Here is a 19,457-nt window from a genome sequence, read left to right as displayed (position 1 = left end):
CAAGGGCATCCCACACATGTTCCATCGGATTTATATTGGTTGGTCATGGATGTCCTTTGTTTCAAGATATTCTTCCACCACTTGAGTGGTATGTGCAGACGTTGTCCTGCATGAGAAGAAAATCTGGGTCAACCGCACCCATAAAAACCACACATGGGTTCGAGGATCTGTTCTCGGTAGCACTACCCAGTTACCGTACCCCTATATGAAGAGGGGCGCGGCCATTTGCCGTTATTCTGCCCCCAAACGAGAACACCACCTCCACCTTAGGTGCCCCTTTCTCTGAGGTTAGAGGGATGGTATTGCATTCCTCGTTGTCTCCAGATGAAGTAACGTCTAGAAATCTGTTTATAGGCTAAAACAGGACTCATCAGAGAAAAGAACTGTACCCCATTTATCAGTGCTCCAAGTCACATGTTCATGGCACCAATTTCGAAGAGCTGCGCGGTGGTTTGGGGTCAAAAGGATACACAACACTGTCTCTGCGTATAATCCACTGGAATTGAGCCTTCTGAGCATAATCTGGCTGGAAATGTTCTCACCTTTGGCCGCAGAAACTTCAAGAGGCAGTCGATGACAGGACATCGTAGCTTCAAGTCGTCCAACGGAACATTCCATCTCAAAGAATGATCTAAACGAGGATGACTCGCCAACCTGAGTACTGGAGATATGACTACCCCACTGAGCAAGCCAAAAAACGGGAATGAAGTGATGTGGTCCCATGTTTTTATGTACATTTGCATAATGTCCTACACTGTTAGGTGGTGGATCGATTTCTATTGGATACTCATAATTTGCATGTCTATTATATCAAATAGACACCTTCGGCGACACTTTTCACAATAAAATATTCGTTAAAAACATTTTGTTCTGTTAATTTTGTCGAGCAGTGTATTTTTATTTCATAATTCTCGTCTGCATCGTGTGTCTATTAAACATAACCAATTCCGTGAAGTATTTTCTTTTAAATCACCCCATGTCCGCTTGGTCGTTGAAGATCAAGAACTTACCACATCAGCAAAGAGAACAAAAGAAAGAAGGGTGGATAGGAAGGAGGGAGGGAGGGAAAATTCAATTTGTATGAGCTTAAAACTTTAGTGCCTTGTAATTGTTTCCAAAGCACCTCACCTCAGCGTTTCTCTCCTACAAGCATCGAGGACAAGATGACTTCCATCGCTAATCAAAAAGCAGAGGCGATAATATCTTTTTTGTTTGTGTAGATAAGGAGATTCCCTGTCGTCATTTTTTGTCCATCACAACCTTTTCTCTGTCTTGTGCAACAGGATAACACTTTATTAGAAACTCCAAGTCATCGGAGTTGGAGATTATGACGTGCGCCACCTGGTACCGAAATTATAAAGCCATGAATCCCTTAGACACTTTCTACTTTTCTTAAAGTGCTCAGATACCTGTCTTTATTTGAGATTTAGACAGTGCTGTTGGTGTTTTTTAGACAGTATCTTGATAGGTATGTTTGAATACTACAGAATTATTCAATAGATGAAAGCATGTATAGTGCCCTGCCAAAAGTTAACTCGCCATCAATCCATTTAAACGTATGCTTATTTTATAAGATTTCATAGCACAATAAAAAAAGACTGGTTGTAGATTAAGGTAATTACTTATTCATAATCTCTTCCAAACTATACAGTTTTTTGGGGGGTTGGGGGAGAAGTTTTAAATTTATGAAAGAATATCACCAGGAGCGATATCGGTCAGACAAGTCCACACATTACTAAGTGAAGGTTGAGAGTTTAAAAAAAAATGAAGCAGAATAGAAGAGTCATCAAATTTAGAAGAATGATGTTAGTAGTTAGTGGCGCCACCTATCGTATCGACCGGTCTTGGGTTATTGATTGTCCGTTCTGAGCTTTATGGGTCTCCATCATTTCCTACAAGTGCAGCTGGTGTCTTAGCAAAGAAAGGTCGTCACTGTCATCAGTTAACGAGCTACGCTAGCGTCTAACGACTCATGCGCTTTATCACCACCCCAACAACTGATGGAAATTATGGGGATTCTTCGAGAGAAGGAGCTGAGTAGAGAAAATAACAAAAATATGTCAGAAAATCGCAATGATCCATTTTTCACTGGAGAAGTGCCCACGTGGCTATAACTTAATATTCGGATGGAGAACTCGGAGGAGCATCCGGGATTTGCTCCTTGCTGTCTATAGATTTTGGTCTATTCTATTCATTGGAAACTTAAAAAAAATCCTTTCTTAAGAGAAAAATGCGGCGGTTGTGTAGAATAAGTTTCCTTGTTAATGATCGAGTAACTAAATTACATTACTGGGAGCCCCATGCTGTATTCCCTCACACCTGTGTTTTCAACACATTCCTGGTATTGTCTTCACCTGAAATTTGATGGAACTCGATTTACATGAAACTTTAGATTTAGCTCTACCAGAAGGATTTTTCAAGTCGTTCCAAATTTCACTAAAATCGAAGAAATAAAAATCCGCCAATTCCTTCTACTTTTTTATTAGACGTCACATAGGTTACCCCTATGAAGGTTTAAGTATTGCGCCTATAAAAAATCGTTGCTGTTTTTGAAGATCTCTTTTTTGTTAGCAGTTTACTAAATGAATAATTAATAGTTTGTTTTATACTTCATTAATTATGAATTAATCAATAATCAGAAATCATTAATCAGAAAGGCGAAACACGTGTTTTTTTTTTAGAATTTTTATTAAAATCCAGGAAGAAATAAGTAAAGTATATTACAAAAATATTGACTGCATAATGGGATGTGAGATTGATGTTGTTTGCGTATCTAATTAAATAATCGTAGAAGTTGTATGCATTTCAGTCTCTCTATACCTCCACAATATGGATTAATTAACATCATTGAAGAAGTAGAGAGGGAAACATTACAGAAAGATAGATAGAGAGAATTTGCCGTATGAGGGCTGCAGGCACATCAAAGGCATACCCAAAAACATCTACAATTAAGAGGGAAAAGAAATGCTTCACTTGTCATATCTGAACGAAGGAGGTAATTATTTTCACATTAGGAGAAATTCTCCGAGAAGATGCAACGTCCAATGAAGTAAATCTCTCGAGGAGATAATTTGTCCACTTAGTTCGCAAGCTGGGATGAAAGTACAAAAAAGTATTTTGGAAAGAAAAATGTACAGTACAAATGGCTAAAAGAAACAACACGGTCCATGGCCAAAAGATAAATTCAAGAAAGGCTGATATTTTTCTCTTTTTCTGTGTAAATATAACAAATAAATCGTAATAATTTAGATTTATATATTTAGTAAACTGATAACAAAATCGAATTTCAGTTTTCACATTCCGACCTATAGTATTTCAAGAGATTGAAGAGATAAAATATCAAGAGAGTTGTCAAAAATATCAGTGGTGCGAATTATACCACCTTCAAGTATGACAGTCGCTGGAAACGGTGTAGTTATCCAATGGACAAAGAAATGCAAAACGGCGAAGATGTAAAGCAATTTATTTGCTATAATCTGTGTTGTCGATGCCATCAATTTGAAAATCTTCCAAAGAACTCTCGATTTATTCTTAAAAAATGAGTGGAGCGTAAAGAAAAGAATCTTAAATTCCTTTTTTATTCGCTTCACATCCTGTTAAGTTGGTTCGAAGAATTTTAACTCATTTGCAAGAACAATCTCTGCAAGTTTTAAGTGAATTTGTTCTCACAAAGTACTTCGTGTCAACTTTCGAAATACCTTCATTGCGTGCCAGGAATCAGAAACACGGAGGGCCTCTCAAGTTTTTATGGCGCCTTCATTTAAATTGGAAATACCCTGATGGCTACTTGTTCCCCAAAGAGAGAACATGATAGTCGAAGTGTTTCTTGCACACAGCGTTTAATTTAAATTCTCCCCTTGCGGAAGCCACGTTAGTCCCGAAGATGCATTTCCGTCATTGGAGTGGGGGGAAGGAGTTTCCTTACAGGCGTTCCAAAAACCTTGTCCAGAGTGTTATTTTGTTCCCGAGTCCTTAAATCACAACGCAAGCGTAATAGATGACGTCCAAGATTTTATCTAGAACAGAAAAGAATTTATTTTGATATATTCTAAGTGTGCCTTAAATATACAAATGAAAATATTTATAGTTAGATCAGTTCATTGTTAATAAAACAATTGTTATTAGAAACAACTAGAATAGATCAGATAATTGTTAAAAAAACAAACAATTCTAATAGATACAATGAACAACTCATTGTTTAAAAACTAATTTTACCATTTAAAATTCAATTGCATCGGCTCATTGTTGAACAAAAACAGTTTCATCAAGAATTATATCAGTTCATTGTCAGAAAAACATTTATTTGAAACGATTACAATTAAAATTAGCCAACTGTTTAAAAACAATTCTAATTAGAAATAATAAGATCAGATCATGGTTTAAAAAACAATTTGAATTAGAAATAATCAGATCAGCTCATTAAAAAAAAAAAAAAAAAAAAAGAACTGAGTTAATTGTTCAGGAAAGGACTATTATTATTTGGAAGAATTTTGAACAATTTCCTCACTTCACTGTTACATAAACAATTGTCTATCGAAACGATTAGTTCACTGGAAACGATCAAATCAGTTCACTGCTGAAGAAAACTTCTTCAGTTCATTGTTAGGAAAACGATTGTTCTGATAAGCATTTATATCAACTTATTGTTGATATAATCGATATAATAGTTACATCAACAGTTATTAGAAACGGCTATAAGAAATAAAGATATTTATTAGAAACAATTGCATTGTTCCATTGTTTCGAATAACAATTGTTCAAAAACAATTTCTATTGGTCTTTCAATAACCATTTTATTTCATTGTTACGAAATAAAATGGTTAGTGAAAGTAATTAGATCAGTTGATTGTTGAAAAAAAACAAGATGAACTCATTGTTAAGAAAACAATATCTAGTAGAAACAATTATAAAGCTTATTATAGAAAAACACAAAACAGTTATAACAGCTCATACAGAAAAGAACATTAAAACAATTAGATAAGTTCATTGTTAATAAAACAATTGTTAAAAGAAACAATTAGATCAGATAATTGTTAAAAAAAAAAATTGTTAAAAGTAACAATTAGATCAGATAATTGTTAAAAAGACAATTGTTAAAAGAAACAATTAGATCGGATAATTGTTAAAAAAACACAGTTCTAATAGACACAATTCGATCAACTCATTGTTGAAAAACTAATTTTATCATTTAATTGTTGAAAGAAGTCAGTTGCATCAGCTCATTGTAGAGAAACAAAACCAGTTACATCAACAATTATATCAGTTCATCGTTAGAAAAACAACTGTTATTTTTGAAACTATTAAAATAAAAATGAAAATAAAAATCAGATCATTGTTTAAAAAAACAGTTGCAATTAGAAATAATCAGAGCAGATCATTGTTAGAAAAAATAATTGCGTCAGTTAATTGTTCAAGAAACGACTATTATTATTTGGAACAGTTTTGAACAATAACATAATTTCACTGTTAGATAAACAATTGTCAATCGAAACGATTAGTTTATTGTTAATTAAAAATATTAGAAAGTGTTAGATCAGATCATTTAAAAAAAAAACATAATCTGATAATCTAATATATCTAATCTAATAATCTAATCAGATTATCATAATTATCAGATCATGATAATCTGATTAGCTAATTGTTAAAAACTTGCAACTGGAAACAATCAGATCAGTTCACTTCTGAAGAAAACTATTTCAGCTTATTGTTAGAAAAACGATTGTTATGATAAGCAATTACCTCAACTCATTGTTAGAAAACAAATTGTAATGATAAGTAATTATATCGACTCATTGTTAGAAAAACGATTGTTATGATAAGCAATTATATCAACTCATTGTTAGAAAACAAATTGTAATGATAAGTAATTATACCAACTCATTGTTAGAAAAACGATTGTTTTGATAAGCAATTATATCAACTCATTGTTAAAAAACGATTATGATAAACAAATTATCTCAACTTATTGTTGTAAAACGATTGTTATGAGAAACAGCTACTTCGGCTCATTGTTAGAAAAACAATTATTTGAAGCGCTCTTTTCAGCGCATTATTAAAAAATAATTAATTCTAAAGAATTGTGAGATAAAATTTGGACCACTTTTCAAAAACTTTGCATCGGTCTTTGAAAAATATTTTTTCTTATTTAAAACAATCGCATCAGCCTATTTGAAATAAAACTTACTACCAAAAATTTTTACCATTTTGTTAAAAATTCCATCATTAATTTCAATAATTGCAATATCTATCCGAAAAAATTTCTCTTGAACGAAAATTGAACTTTCCTCCTACTAACAGCAAACCTCATATCTGAAATAATCGTGCATGCGTAACGTTTAATGTCGCGAGGCTCATGCCGTACAAAATAGAAAGAAAGAATGAATGAAATCGATCTATGGTTTTCAAACCAAACAAAATGACTGGCTGGGTGGAATTAAGAGTGGAAAGACAAATTTCTTATCATTACCGAGGAAATTAGGATCGAGAGGAGGTGAAGTGGTAAATTGAGAAAGGCACACTCCATCTATTGTAGCCTTAGCCATGTCACAAATGGCCTCAAGTGCCCTTTAACTGGTGTCGGTCATTAGACAGACGACAACACACTACGAAAGGGTGGCTTGTCGCTCGGAGAAAATTGAAACTGTCAACACAGCTATTATAGGCGACATCCGACGCCAATGAAGAATTTATACAAAGCTGGCGCTGGAAATCGTGTGGTTTACACTCGCTGCTGCTTCGGGATGACTTTTATTTCCTGTGGAAATCCTTTCCTGCTTTACCACACCTCACCAGGATACGGTTGACGTCAACGCTCTCAGTATCTTCATTTCTTGGTCCATTTGTCGCATGTGACTCGTTCTTCCCGCAGTGCTTCTAGCGGCATGTATCAATTTGCTCTCCTTCCAACTGTGGCTAAACAAAACCAGCGCATAAATCATGCGGGCACACTATCGCCCTCTATGAGCAATGAAGGAAACTTAACTCCAGTAGGAACATTCGCGCATGAATAAAGAAGACATAATTATACCTTCTTAATTATGCCTCATTAATTATGCCTCATACCTTCAGAAGTACCTCAGTTTAGAGTACTGGTTGCTTAGATGGATGAACAGGGTGGTAGGCCACCCCCTAACTATCTCCAGATCTATCCTACAAGCAAATCTAGGCACCACTCCCTGGAGACATATCATCATGACAAAAAATGTCTTCACGCTCGCACGGCTTCTAACGAGGCGAATTGATGCTCCATCGGTATCCACATTAATCTCTGGCCCGAGGAGAGCAAGGGGGGAGCACCCCGACTCCTGTGTCCCTCTACGTCTTATGCTGTCAAACATTGATTCCCTGAGGAACATGTTTCCAGCGAATTGTCTTCGGATCTTCAATAAATTTAGGATCCACCCTGATAGGTTCTGTGAAGACAAGCCCTACAGGAAGGAAATCCTGAAGAACTGCTACCAGATTATGAAATTATAATAATCACCTGCTCCTGGATATGACAGACTGTTTGTTTTTTTTTTTTTTTTTATTACTGTATATCTTGTATATTATTGTATATTTAATCCTGTAAATATCTCGGGTCGAGCACGCATGTACTCTTGTTTATTGTACATTGTGTTCCTCGCACCTTAGTGTGTAAATATTCACACCCTTCTGGCACAGAGCCGTCCCAGGGTGACCCAAGGTTTCTTGGGAAATAAACTGATTTAATAAATAAATAATAAATTAAATACTATGGCACTTGTAGACACGAACTGGCAGAGTCCAGTTCCTCATGCGGTATCCTATAAACCCTTGTTCCTGTGTCCTTTTATTTAAATCTCTTGTGTGAGTCCCGAAGGATCACCTTCACAAAGCACTCCCCAAGCTGTTATACCACCTTCACCCGCCTGCAGTGTTGATACCTGACAGGAAGGATCCATGGGCTCGAGCTGTTTCGCCATTGCTCTTCCCATCAGCCTCAAAGAGCACAAACTGGGATCAATCGGCCAAGCAACTATTTAGCAAATCCTCCACTGTCCAGTGTTGGTGTTTCGAACCTGCTCCTGTTAGGAAAAAAAACTCCTTGTTTTCATTCTGACAGGAGTGGAACTCAGTTCCGTCTTCGGCTGAAATATCCCAATCTTTGTATCATACCATATCTTGTCACGGATGTTGTAGGGATGCTGTATAAAGTACAAACAGCATCCCTAAATCTAATTGATTTATAACCGAATGTGTGATGCTGTTGATGAAAGATAGGTGTATCTAATAAACTGGCCATTCAGTATATGAGTTGACTGATCCAAGAATCAGTTAAAATATTATTATCCACGTACACTACGTTATCAAAAGTTGTGGAAACTAATGAATAAGCATATTTTATGCTAATTATTAAAATACTGAGGGTCAGCTACACACCAGAGGGATGTTGAAGGAGAGCACTTCGAAAATTTAGAAACGGGTGCCATACTCGGATCTACTTTACCTCAGGCGAAATTGGAAAGTATTTCTGGTACGATGAATCTCGGCATATGGACCTTTCATTAGCTGAAAGAAGTGACGTCTCATATAATATCCTTAATTATGATCTTCAGGATGACAAGGTAATGTTTAAAAAATGCTCTCAACCTTCAATTCATCCATGCACCATGTTTGGCATCGCACTGGATGAAATGTAGTTTGCAAACATATCGGAGGATATAATTCCACGATGCTTAGCCATTTTTGAAAGCGCTCGCTAACACAATTGACTTTAATACCGATCGATAAGTAACATAAGCAGGTAGTTAATGGAATGCAAAATTAGAGAAGAAAAAGGGAACTGATCAAATTGAATTGCGTGAGTTTATTTTGTTACTCCTCATGCAGAAAATTTCTCCTTAAAAACCACACGCCCGAGTGAAAATCAATTCACTTACAATAGTTGGCATTATCTAAGATCACTGCAGTACTTCGTGTTTCTTGTTTTCACAGAGTTGTAAACATAATTTTCCTGATTATATTGGACGTCCATTGTGCGTTGCCACACTTGGCTTGTTTTGTTTATTTTTATTTGCGATGAACGATGCTGAAGCCCAAATAGGAAGATGTAGCTGTCAGGACTGTTAAAGCAAATGAGTGATGTTAGTTAGGTTTGCTGGAACGATCCGTCTTTCAAGTCACGAAAGATCCCTGACTACCACGAAGAATCCTTTATTGAATCCACGCACTGTTGTGTAAGGCCGATAGTTTTTAGTTCCGGCATCGAGTTAGCTAATTTTATAAACCAACTCCGGTGACATCAGGACAGTAGAAGACCAAAAAGTAAACTGCTAACAGCTAATAGCATCTTGATGGAAAAGCGCGCACACAATGGTTCTTCGCTAGATGAAACTAAATGCGCTTCTGAAGAGGAATCTTTAAGGTCAAAGGTCAAAGTAACAAAAAACAGAGGACTCTTCTCCTGATTAACTTGATTAGTCTCGTAAATCAGATTAGAGCTTGAAATTTAACTTTTGGGTATGTTCAAGCCTTTCTCAGATGTAATGCAGCTTGATCAAAAAGGATAAAGTTTTATGATTATATTCAAAAAAGAAAGTTTTATACTCCCTTCTCCTCCTGGCTTCCATTTGGCACGGTCAAGAACAGGGGCTGCCGACCCTCCTTCTTGACCTTCCCAAATATAATGCTACTAGGTTAATCTATATCCTCTATCCAATCTTCTTCCCTTACCAAAAAACTGCTGCACAGATCTCACCTCGAGGCTCCCCAACGTGTCGTGAACATCAGGTGATGAAGCTTTGGTAAACACTTCCTGGTGGAGTATAGAATGTTTTTGTCAAGTTGATAATCGAAAGCGCGCATTACCCAACTTGTTATTTATTATTCATTCCTTGCCAGCAAGTTTATACTCAATTCTGAAATCTTCACTTTCTAAAGCTCTTTGTTTAATTTGGTTATACACCTCCGGATATTGATGCATGAGCCAATAACATCCACTGGAGATATCTGGCGATATTATACATGGAAATGACGCTGAACATTCATTTATCACCAAGATATGAAAAAGCATTTCAGAAGAGTGGAAGGTATTTGTAAAAGAGTGGAAAAATCTCCCCCTGGCGTCATAAAATAGAAAAGGCTCTAGCCTTATAGATGTGGATGATAAATGATGTGTTTATAAAGAACAAGGCATGATTTAACTCTTGTGCATCGATTGCTGTGTCTATAAATTTTTGTCAATTTTAAATGCGTTCTCTCTCTCTCTTTCACTCTTACTCTCACAGATTCCTTACCATGCGCGTTAACATGTCAGGAATTCAGGTAGAGGCTTCAAAAGAATTTATAAATCATTTTTTTCATAGAAATGAGAACTGTTGTCCATTGTCAATAAATACAAATTATATATATAATATAAACCGCGAAGGACGGTTCAAAAAGACTAGCAAATACGAGTGTTATAAATATAAAACGTAAATAGAATTCTTAAACTGAATTCATGTATTCGAATCCCAACGCGGGGAAAAAAAAAAGGAGGACCTTGGGCCGACATTGCGCCTACCTCCTCCAATGTCGAAGTGACTGCTGAGGTAGAGAGTGGCGCCATGTGATGTCGCTCCCATAACTATCACCCACCACTGAATGTCAAAGCTAAGCAGTAGCTGAATGAAGATGAAAAGTAGAAATATTGAGCATACTGGAGTATGGCACAAGATAAAGTCGCTCGCGTTCAGGCCTTAAGCAGAAGGGTCTGCTTGAAAAGTCAGAGACGGTCCCCTGCGGATGAGAGTGGAACGAGTGGCGCTGTCTCCTGTATGGCTACTACTACAACCGAATGGCCAGACCATCCAGCTGGAAGTGCTTCCTGCATAACTGCGCGAGTGACCATCCAGGAGGGAAGAAGAAGCCAACATATGAAGTGGAGCACCGAAACGAGTACATTCATCATAAGTAACGAAGTAACTTATGATGTACATGATGAAACTACACAATAAGTGGTTGGAGCGATTCCCGACTGTTCAAGTCACCGAACAGCAAACCAGAGACAGGCCGTAGTCAAGAAGAACCTGATAGCTCCTGCAATATTGGAAGAAATCAAGCAGGAAGTGAGCGACCAACTACAAACAACAACGAATACGGACAGAACCTAACCAAAACTGGAGGAGCAGCAAGTACCAGAATTACAACCTGGAGCAGTTGAAGTGGAAACAAACGAGATCGCAATATCCAGGATATTGCGATCTCGTTTGTTTCCACTTCAGCTGCTCCAGGTCGTAAGAAACCAATATACCAAGAGGGTAACAGAAGTAAGAAGCTGATCAGTGAAGTGAAGGCCATCCTCAAGAAAGCCAACATCCACAAATTCAAATTATTATATTAGCACCACCCGTAATTTCTTCTATATATCCATTTATGTAATGTGTCTGTAAATTGCGTGTGTTCTCTGGTCGATTTGCCTGTTTTGCTGGAAAGAAAATTCCCAAGTTTCTGTAGGGGGGACCATGCTATCTACGACTGAGACCGACTAACTCAGGCCGGAACAAAAAAAAAAAGTCAATTAAAGTTCCTTGTGTCATCGACGGGATTCGAACCCGGGCTTTTTCTACCCGATGTAGATGATGACAGTGACAATGCCACTGTGCTACCCACGCTGACTAGCCAACATCCACATGTGGACATGAGACCTGACACCACCGTCAAGCAGAAACTCCTGGCACTCAGCAAGACACTTCGGCAAGCCATTACAGGTGCCCAGAGGAAAACAGACAGCAGGACATTTGATGAAAACCAGAGCGCCTTCTAAAGGAAAATCGGACAAGAGTAGAAGGGAAGTACTCTAGGACCTCTGTGGAGCAGTAAAGTTATCCATAATGGCCGTGCTCCCTGCATAGATCTAGAATTGATGAAAACCAAGAATGTACAAAAGATGACAGAATGGGAGATTCGGGAGGAAGATGTACAACAGTCGATAAGGAAGTCCCACAATTGGCGAGCCCCAGGAAAAGATAATATCAGCAACTACTGATGCAAGAAGTTCACCCAGTTTATAATGCACCCTGAGATCACCCTAGAGTCTCTGACTCAAGGAATCACCTAACTGAAGGCCAAGACAAAGACATCACACTTCCGATGCCCTAGTGGGTAGCAGAGCTGGTAGAATCGCAGTCCACCCCACACCGGGTGGAAAACACCTGGGTTCGAGTCCCGTCGATGACGAGGGAAATTTGTTGGGCCTTTTTCACAACGTGGCTGAGTTAGTCGGTCTAAAGCGTGGGTAGCATGATTTTCTCCCAGAAACTCTGAATTTTCTTCCAGCAAACAAAAAATCGACCACAGAACTCACACAATTTACATACAGTATATATGGAGCTATATGGCATTAGTTGCTAATGCTCCTCAAAACCTAATAACAACAACAAACCCGGCAAAGTGCCAACCGATCACCTGTCTTCCACCAATGTACAAGATCCTGACCGACTGCATAAATAAGAAGATATCAGACCACTTGGAGATCCAGAATATCGTGGCTGAGCAGCAGAAGTGAGCTAGCAGATGAGGAGAGGATTCAAGGAGCAATTGAACATTGACGCTATTGTTATGGAGCAAGCCTACAACAAGTAATTCAACCTGTACATGGCCTATATCGACTACCGCAAAGCATTCGACCCCGTGTCCCATAGCTGTCTGATAACGATGCTGAAGAACTACAAAGTCAACCGGACACTCACACACTTCCTAGAAGCAACCATGGAAAAATGGATGACAACCATCAAGGTTGAGAATATCACGACCAGACCAATATCTATCAGAAGAGGAATCTTCAGGGAGATGCCCGGAACCCACTATGGTTCTGTCAAGCATTCAACCTGCTGTCCACATGCTCAATAACAGCAAGTAGGACATACCCTAAAAGAACGGAGGAAAAATCTGTACACCCTCTCTCACCAGATGTATATGGATGACATCAAATTCTATGCCACAAGCGAGAGTCAACTCCAACAGCTATCAGGATCACTGAAGAGTTCAGCAGTAATATCAGGATGCAATTTGTCGTAGAAAAATGCAAGACCCATGGATTGCATCAAGGACATCCTGTTTCTTCACTGGTGGGGGGGAAACCTTGCTATCTACGCCTGAGACCGACTAACTCAGCCGCGGAATGAAAAAAGCCCACTAAAGTTCCTCGCGTCATCGACGGGATTCGAACCCGGGCATTTTCCATCCTGTGTGGGGAGGACGGTGACGATACCACTGTGCTACCGGCGCAGACAGACCGGTGAAGAGATTGAAGACATTAGCATTAGCATTAGCATTAGTAGAGGCATTTGATGCAAGAAAGCAAGCTTATGCAGCATCAGCCAAAAAAAAAAAAAAAAAAAAAAAAAAGTAACATAAATAAATAAAAATAACCACTTCCACTTCACCCCTCTGTTCGTTCGAAATACCTGTCCAGCTGAGCCTTAAACTTATTTAGGCTATCAACTTCCACGACAAGGGATGGAAGTCTATTCCACCAACCAACCACCCGCTGGCTAAAGGCAAATTTCCGCACATCTATCCTACATCTGTCTTTCCTCAATTTGAATTTATGCCCTCTCAGGTGATTTTTCTGAGCTAGAGGAAGAATCCCATCAGCATTGAGCATGCTCAAACCATTCAAGGCTTTGTACACCTCTATCAGATCACCCCGCTGGTGCCTAGTTTCCAGACACTGTAATTTGCAAAACTTAAGCCTTTCTTCGTAAGAGAACCCCTTTGTCCCATTCACCAATCTAGTTGCCCTTCTCTGTACTCGTTCCAGCAGCTCTACATCCTTCCTGAAATGAGGCCTCCAGGCCTGTATACAGTACTCTAGGTGTGGCCTGACCATTGCCTTATACAAGGGAATAATCACCTCCTTATCCCTGCTAGAAAAATGCCTATATATCATTGACAATACACCATGACAGAGGGAGGGACATAAAATATCTGGAGATGATGCAGGCCCACCAATTAAACCACAAAAACATTAAGGCCCACCTCAGCGAGAAATACCATCAGAGACTAAGAAGCCTGCTAAAATCAAAGCTGAATGCCGGAAACATAGTCACAGCCATAAACATTTATGCAGTCCCAATACTAAGATACTCCTACCCATAATACACCGGCGTGAAAAATTTAAGGACCAGTCAGGTTTTCACCTGTAGCTTCTCATAGGAGTGGCCTGGATATGGGAAAAGAATACCAAAGGAACCTGGTGAGGTACAGAAATGATGAAGGAAACAACACCGACACAACAACGGAAACAAAACGGTACAGAGGGACTTTATTCAAAAATGACAATATAGCACTGGCTGCCATGATACAGATGCATCACTGCCAAAGATGGAACAAAGGGAAGAGGTAGAGGTGGTCCTCAGTAGGAGATATAGCCACCCGTAATGTCGATGCACGCTTGGCACCGCCTGTCCATACTTAGACCAATGTGTTGATAAGTTTTTGCGGTGACACACTTTCCAAAAGCATATCACAGCTGCAGTGCGATGGCGTGTGGCGTTATCATCCATAATCACGACATCGGGGCCAATGGCACCTCGGAACTGAGGCACAGAAGGATTACCTCATTACAGTAGCGTGCACCGATTACAGTATCGCCTTCCAATATCTGTAGTTGTGTACGTCCATCCAAGATAACGCCTCCCCAGACGAGAACACCTCGACCGCCATATCGATCTCTTTCAGTAATGTTTGGGGGGGCGATACCGTGTGCCAACCTCTCACCAGATCAGCTGATATCCAGAATCGCTGCTGAAAGTAGATTACTGAATCTACTTTCATCAGTAAAGAGTACCTTAACTTAAGATTTTGTGGGTGTAACCTTTAGAAATAGTGTTGGTCCTTAAGTTTTGCACACCAGTGTAGATTGTGATAACACCGTGCTGGATGAGATTATGAGATTGATCAGCATAATGATGACTAAGAGACGCCAACACCATCCAAAGTCAGCCATGGAGAAACTGACCATAGCCCGTAAAGAATAAAAGAGGGGATTGACTTACCTCATTGAACAAGAGAAGATGGCGATTAAAAACGTGCGGGATTACTTCCAGGAAAACACAGCATCAATCTACCAAACCATAAGAAAGATAGACAAATGCACTTAACCTCAACAAAGGGACCACACTCACACAGACAGAAGAAAAAGACAGAAAGATAGGCAGTGAACACACTCCATGGCAGACACTACAATAACCTCCATCAAAATCAGATAGATAAAATGGCTTCCAACTCTTGCCTCACGAAAGAAAGGTTCTTACCGAAGATCGAGGGATTCATGCTCGTCATCCAAGACCAGGCGATCAATACCAGGAACTAAAAGAAATGCATCGTCAAGGATCCCGAAGTAACAGATGACACACCTGGTCCCAGAAACAATTCAGCACATCACCGCAGGATGCAGTGTGCTGATCCAGACGGAGTACTCTCAGAGATACAACCAAATGGACAGGCCAATAAATCGAAAGATACTGTAAAAATACCAGTTGATTAAAGAAAGTTTACCATATAACAAGTACGAGCCTCAGGTCGTACTGGTGCCTCCGTAGCTATGTGGGCAGGAGCAGCAGTGTGTAGCACACGCTTTTTGATTAGACCGGGATTCGAGCCCTTGACCACCAAATACGGAGGATGCGGAAAGGTCAGGGAATGACCACCGCATATCTCCGGAGCAATATGGCCTTAGTTGCTAATGGTCCTAAAAATCAAATAACAAACAAACAAACAACAGGCCGTACTAGAGACCTCTATTCACAGACTATACTGCGACCGTGCAATCATAACGGACAAGACCATCTCGCTCAACAGAACAGGCATAACCCTCTTTGACGAGAATTAAATGGCTACCTACCTGATCGACATAGCAGTGCCCAACACGAGCAACATCCAGAAAATATACTAGAAAAAGATCAGGAAGTACTCAGACTTGACAGAAAGTCAAAGATATGTGACAAGTAATGGCCGTCCCGATCACTGGCATGGTGCCAAAGAGCCTCCATAAGAACCTAGCAACAATAGTCCTCCCAGAGAACACCTACATGTAACTCCAGAAAGCCTAGATCCTGAACATCTGTAGAACAGTAAAAGAGTTCCTCGAAAATATAACAATAATAATAGTAACCACACACAACCAACCATCCCATGCTACGAGTACCCCTCACGGTGGAGGGGGGGGATAATCCCATAAAGGGAAAAAAAAGTTATAATAAAAGTAAAGCAATTCATAAAAAATTAAATAATATACCTACTGAATTAAATCGAAATTTTAATATTTTAAATAATTTTAAATTAATATTTATCCTTAGTCAGACTAATTAGACTCAATTTTGATGAAGCGGTATATTAAAAATTATTTTAATTTAATTTATTTCAATGGTTTGAAGAAATTTTTAATGTTTTAATTAATGCTTTTAATGCTTAAATATTTTTATCAACATAAAACGAAATGGTTGCACTTTTAGCATGTTGTTATATATAAAAATTAAATAAATTATTTTAATAATAATTTCACATTTAAATGTAGACATTTTAAGGATAAAATGTCTAAGATTATCAGGATATTGTATAATTTTTCCCTTTAATAAAAAAGTAATGTAAATTAAGATAAATACAAAAAAAAATCTCAGTAACTCTCTCTCCTACATATTTCATCTCTGGAATTCTGCATAATTATTTTTAATCAATTTTTCTTGTAGAACAAATTTTTCTTGTTTGATCTCTTATCTTATTATTTCGAAGCTGTTGCTCACAATATTCTTCTCAGGAAATTACTCACTAGCGATTGCTCTATTTTTTATTATATATTTTTATTTTTTTTTTTACATTATCCAGTAATTAAACATGGCATCTGTTGTAGTCAGCGAGTCCTGAAAACACATTTTCCTTCAGGTGGCTAAACAGACATGACGTCTCGACGTCATGGGATGAACACAACAGGGCAAAGAAAAAAGAAGTTACCAAAGTATTTCTCTCCTTTATTACAGTGCCCTGTCCTGTCACTTTGAGCCGAGAGTTCAGAAGAGTTGATGCTATTCTTAGAAACACCTGGAGGCAATTTTCTCTTTTAAAAAATATTAAATCAGGATGGAGCATTGCTCACCTGCAAAAGAGCTTTTATTTTTGTAAACGTATTTGGTTTTGATTTAAATATTCAATAATGCTGTTTTATAATAAATTTTACTGATAATAAATGGATTTATTAATAATAAATGCATTATTCTATCTGGAAGAATTATATTATTTCGTGCATTAAAAATAACGTTTATTTCCATTCGGCGCCATCTTTGTTGTTTACATTCCATGTCGATTAGATTGTTAGCAAACTTCGAGCACGTGATGTGAGTGACGTCACACGAAATTAGAATTTTTTTTCTATTATCCAATATTTATAGATTTTCAAATTAATAATAATAATAATAATAATGATGATAGTAATAATAATAAAATAAAATAATGAAAAAAAAACAATTTTAATAAAAAATAAATTACATAATCTACAAACTTGTTTATTTAATTTGCTTATAGTACCCGTAAGAGGGCGTAATTATTCCCAGATATTATTATTTGGAATGTGTATTAAATCATAAATAATTATTAAATGCTGTTTATTTTGAAATATTTGTAGAAATTATTGAATTAACTTCTTTTTTTTTTTTTTCTTGTGACTGGAATTATCAATCGGACGTCAGATTTTAATCTATTGTTTAGTTAATAAATTATATAATGTAGAAAATAGTTTTTTTTTTTTTTTTGCTTAGTATGTCCGTAAGAGGGCGTTATTATTCCAAGATTATTACGCTTGTATATTAAATCATAAATATTTATACAAAGCTGTTTATTTTGAAATATTTCTAGAAATTATCCAATTAAGATTTTTTTTATTTATTTGCTTTGTGATTGAAATTATCGATTGGTCGTCAAATTTTAATCTATTGTCCATAAGAGGGCATTTTATTCCAAGCTATTATTATTACGCATGTAAATTAAATGATAAATAATTATATAAAGCTGTTTATTTTGAACTATTTTTAGAAATTATCGAATGAACTCTTTTTTTTTTTTTTGCTTTTTGACTGGAATTATCGATTGAACGTCAGATTTTAATCTATTGTTTACAAGCCACGGTTAATTACCCAAGCCAGCAATTTAAAACGTGGTTTTAGGGTTGTCATTAATTATTAGAATGTAGTTAATTATTCAGGACTCGAACGTGAAAACAAGGAAGAACATGAGGGTTCTCTAGATGGAAGCTAACAAAGTTAATTACAGGAAGGTAGAGCTGGTTAGAGTGTTCTTGTAAGGGCCATAAACACGAAATGAATTATCTGAAGTCAACTACTTCTACTCAAGTGAAAGCCGTTATTAAGCAAGCAAATCTATTCTAACTTCCTAGTACATACGCAATGAAAGGGTGGATTTTAGCTAAAAACTTTATGAATTATGAAAATCTTTTGCAAGACTGATTTCTTTTGAATTTTTTCCAAAACGCATTAGAACAAAATGTCGGATAGGATTCTTAAAATTATTCATTTAATTTCAAGAAATTATTATTTTATGGAAGTTCAAGTAGCAGTGATTGCTCTAATTTATACGGGGGACTAGTTTTATGGGGTGAACAATTTTTTTCCATTCATCTCTCAAATGAATGTCGTATGATTAGCACAGTTGGTGTAATCATCGTCATCCTCGCACTGGGTGGGAAAGACCTGACCTCGAATCTCCCTTAAATGGATGCAATTTCTTTTTTTTTCAATCTTTGTCCCAGTTGAATGTAATGTTAAATATAATTTAATAATACTGAAGAAAATCCTGCACACTTGGATTATAGTTCCACACCATATGACCTTCGGATGTTTACTGGAAACAGAAACAGAAAACTAGAATATTCTAGAAAGGTCTTACATCTAATCTTGCTGTGCAGAGTGTAATACCTTTGCCGAGGGCTAACAGCAGCTTTGGTCTTAACTCTGAACCACGTATCGATTGGCGAGTTATGCACTTACAAGGGTTTTACACAGAAGGATGGACAGGCTTCGATAAGTTATTATTCGATGCCAAACATACATCTACCGACTACCTCCACTTAGTCTGTACATACTTCATATCCTCTTATACGTTAGCTTTTGTAATTCTTCTTCTCTGTTTCTTTGATGTTTTTGTACGGTGGATATTTTGCTGCGCAAATTTTAGAAAATTTGCAACAAATAGAAACTTTAATCAGCTCCATCGACAGGAAGTTAAAAGCTCAAGCTTACTTTCCTACTGGGCAAAGTGCTTAAAATAACTCGATGTATCCAAACGGAAATCCATTAACTATAAGATCAGCTGCGATAGTAGGTTACAAATCTTGAGCGCCATCTCAGTTTCTGCCAGTTCATGGGTTTTTATTTCTTGTCTTTGAAATGTCACGGACATTCGAAAATGTATTGTGTTATTTCCCCACCCTCCCCTTTCCTCCTAGT

General features: G+C 37.5%; 1 protein-coding gene across 5 annotated transcripts in view; it reads left to right on the top strand.

The window, feature by feature from the left end:
* Positions 1-19,457, top strand: part of LOC150081221 (protein still life, isoform SIF type 1-like) — a 496,225-nt gene that overhangs the window by 195,617 nt on the left and 281,151 nt on the right. The window lies entirely within an intron of this gene.

This window comes from Mastigoproctus giganteus, chromosome 8 (assembly GCF_048544385.1).
Source record: "Mastigoproctus giganteus isolate SK-2022 chromosome 8, ASM4854438v1, whole genome shotgun sequence".
NCBI classification, from domain to species: Eukaryota; Metazoa; Arthropoda; class Arachnida; order Uropygi; family Thelyphonidae; genus Mastigoproctus; species Mastigoproctus giganteus.
The sequence above is the reverse complement of the archived record's forward strand: the minus strand, read 5'-3'. Positions and strand labels throughout refer to the sequence as shown.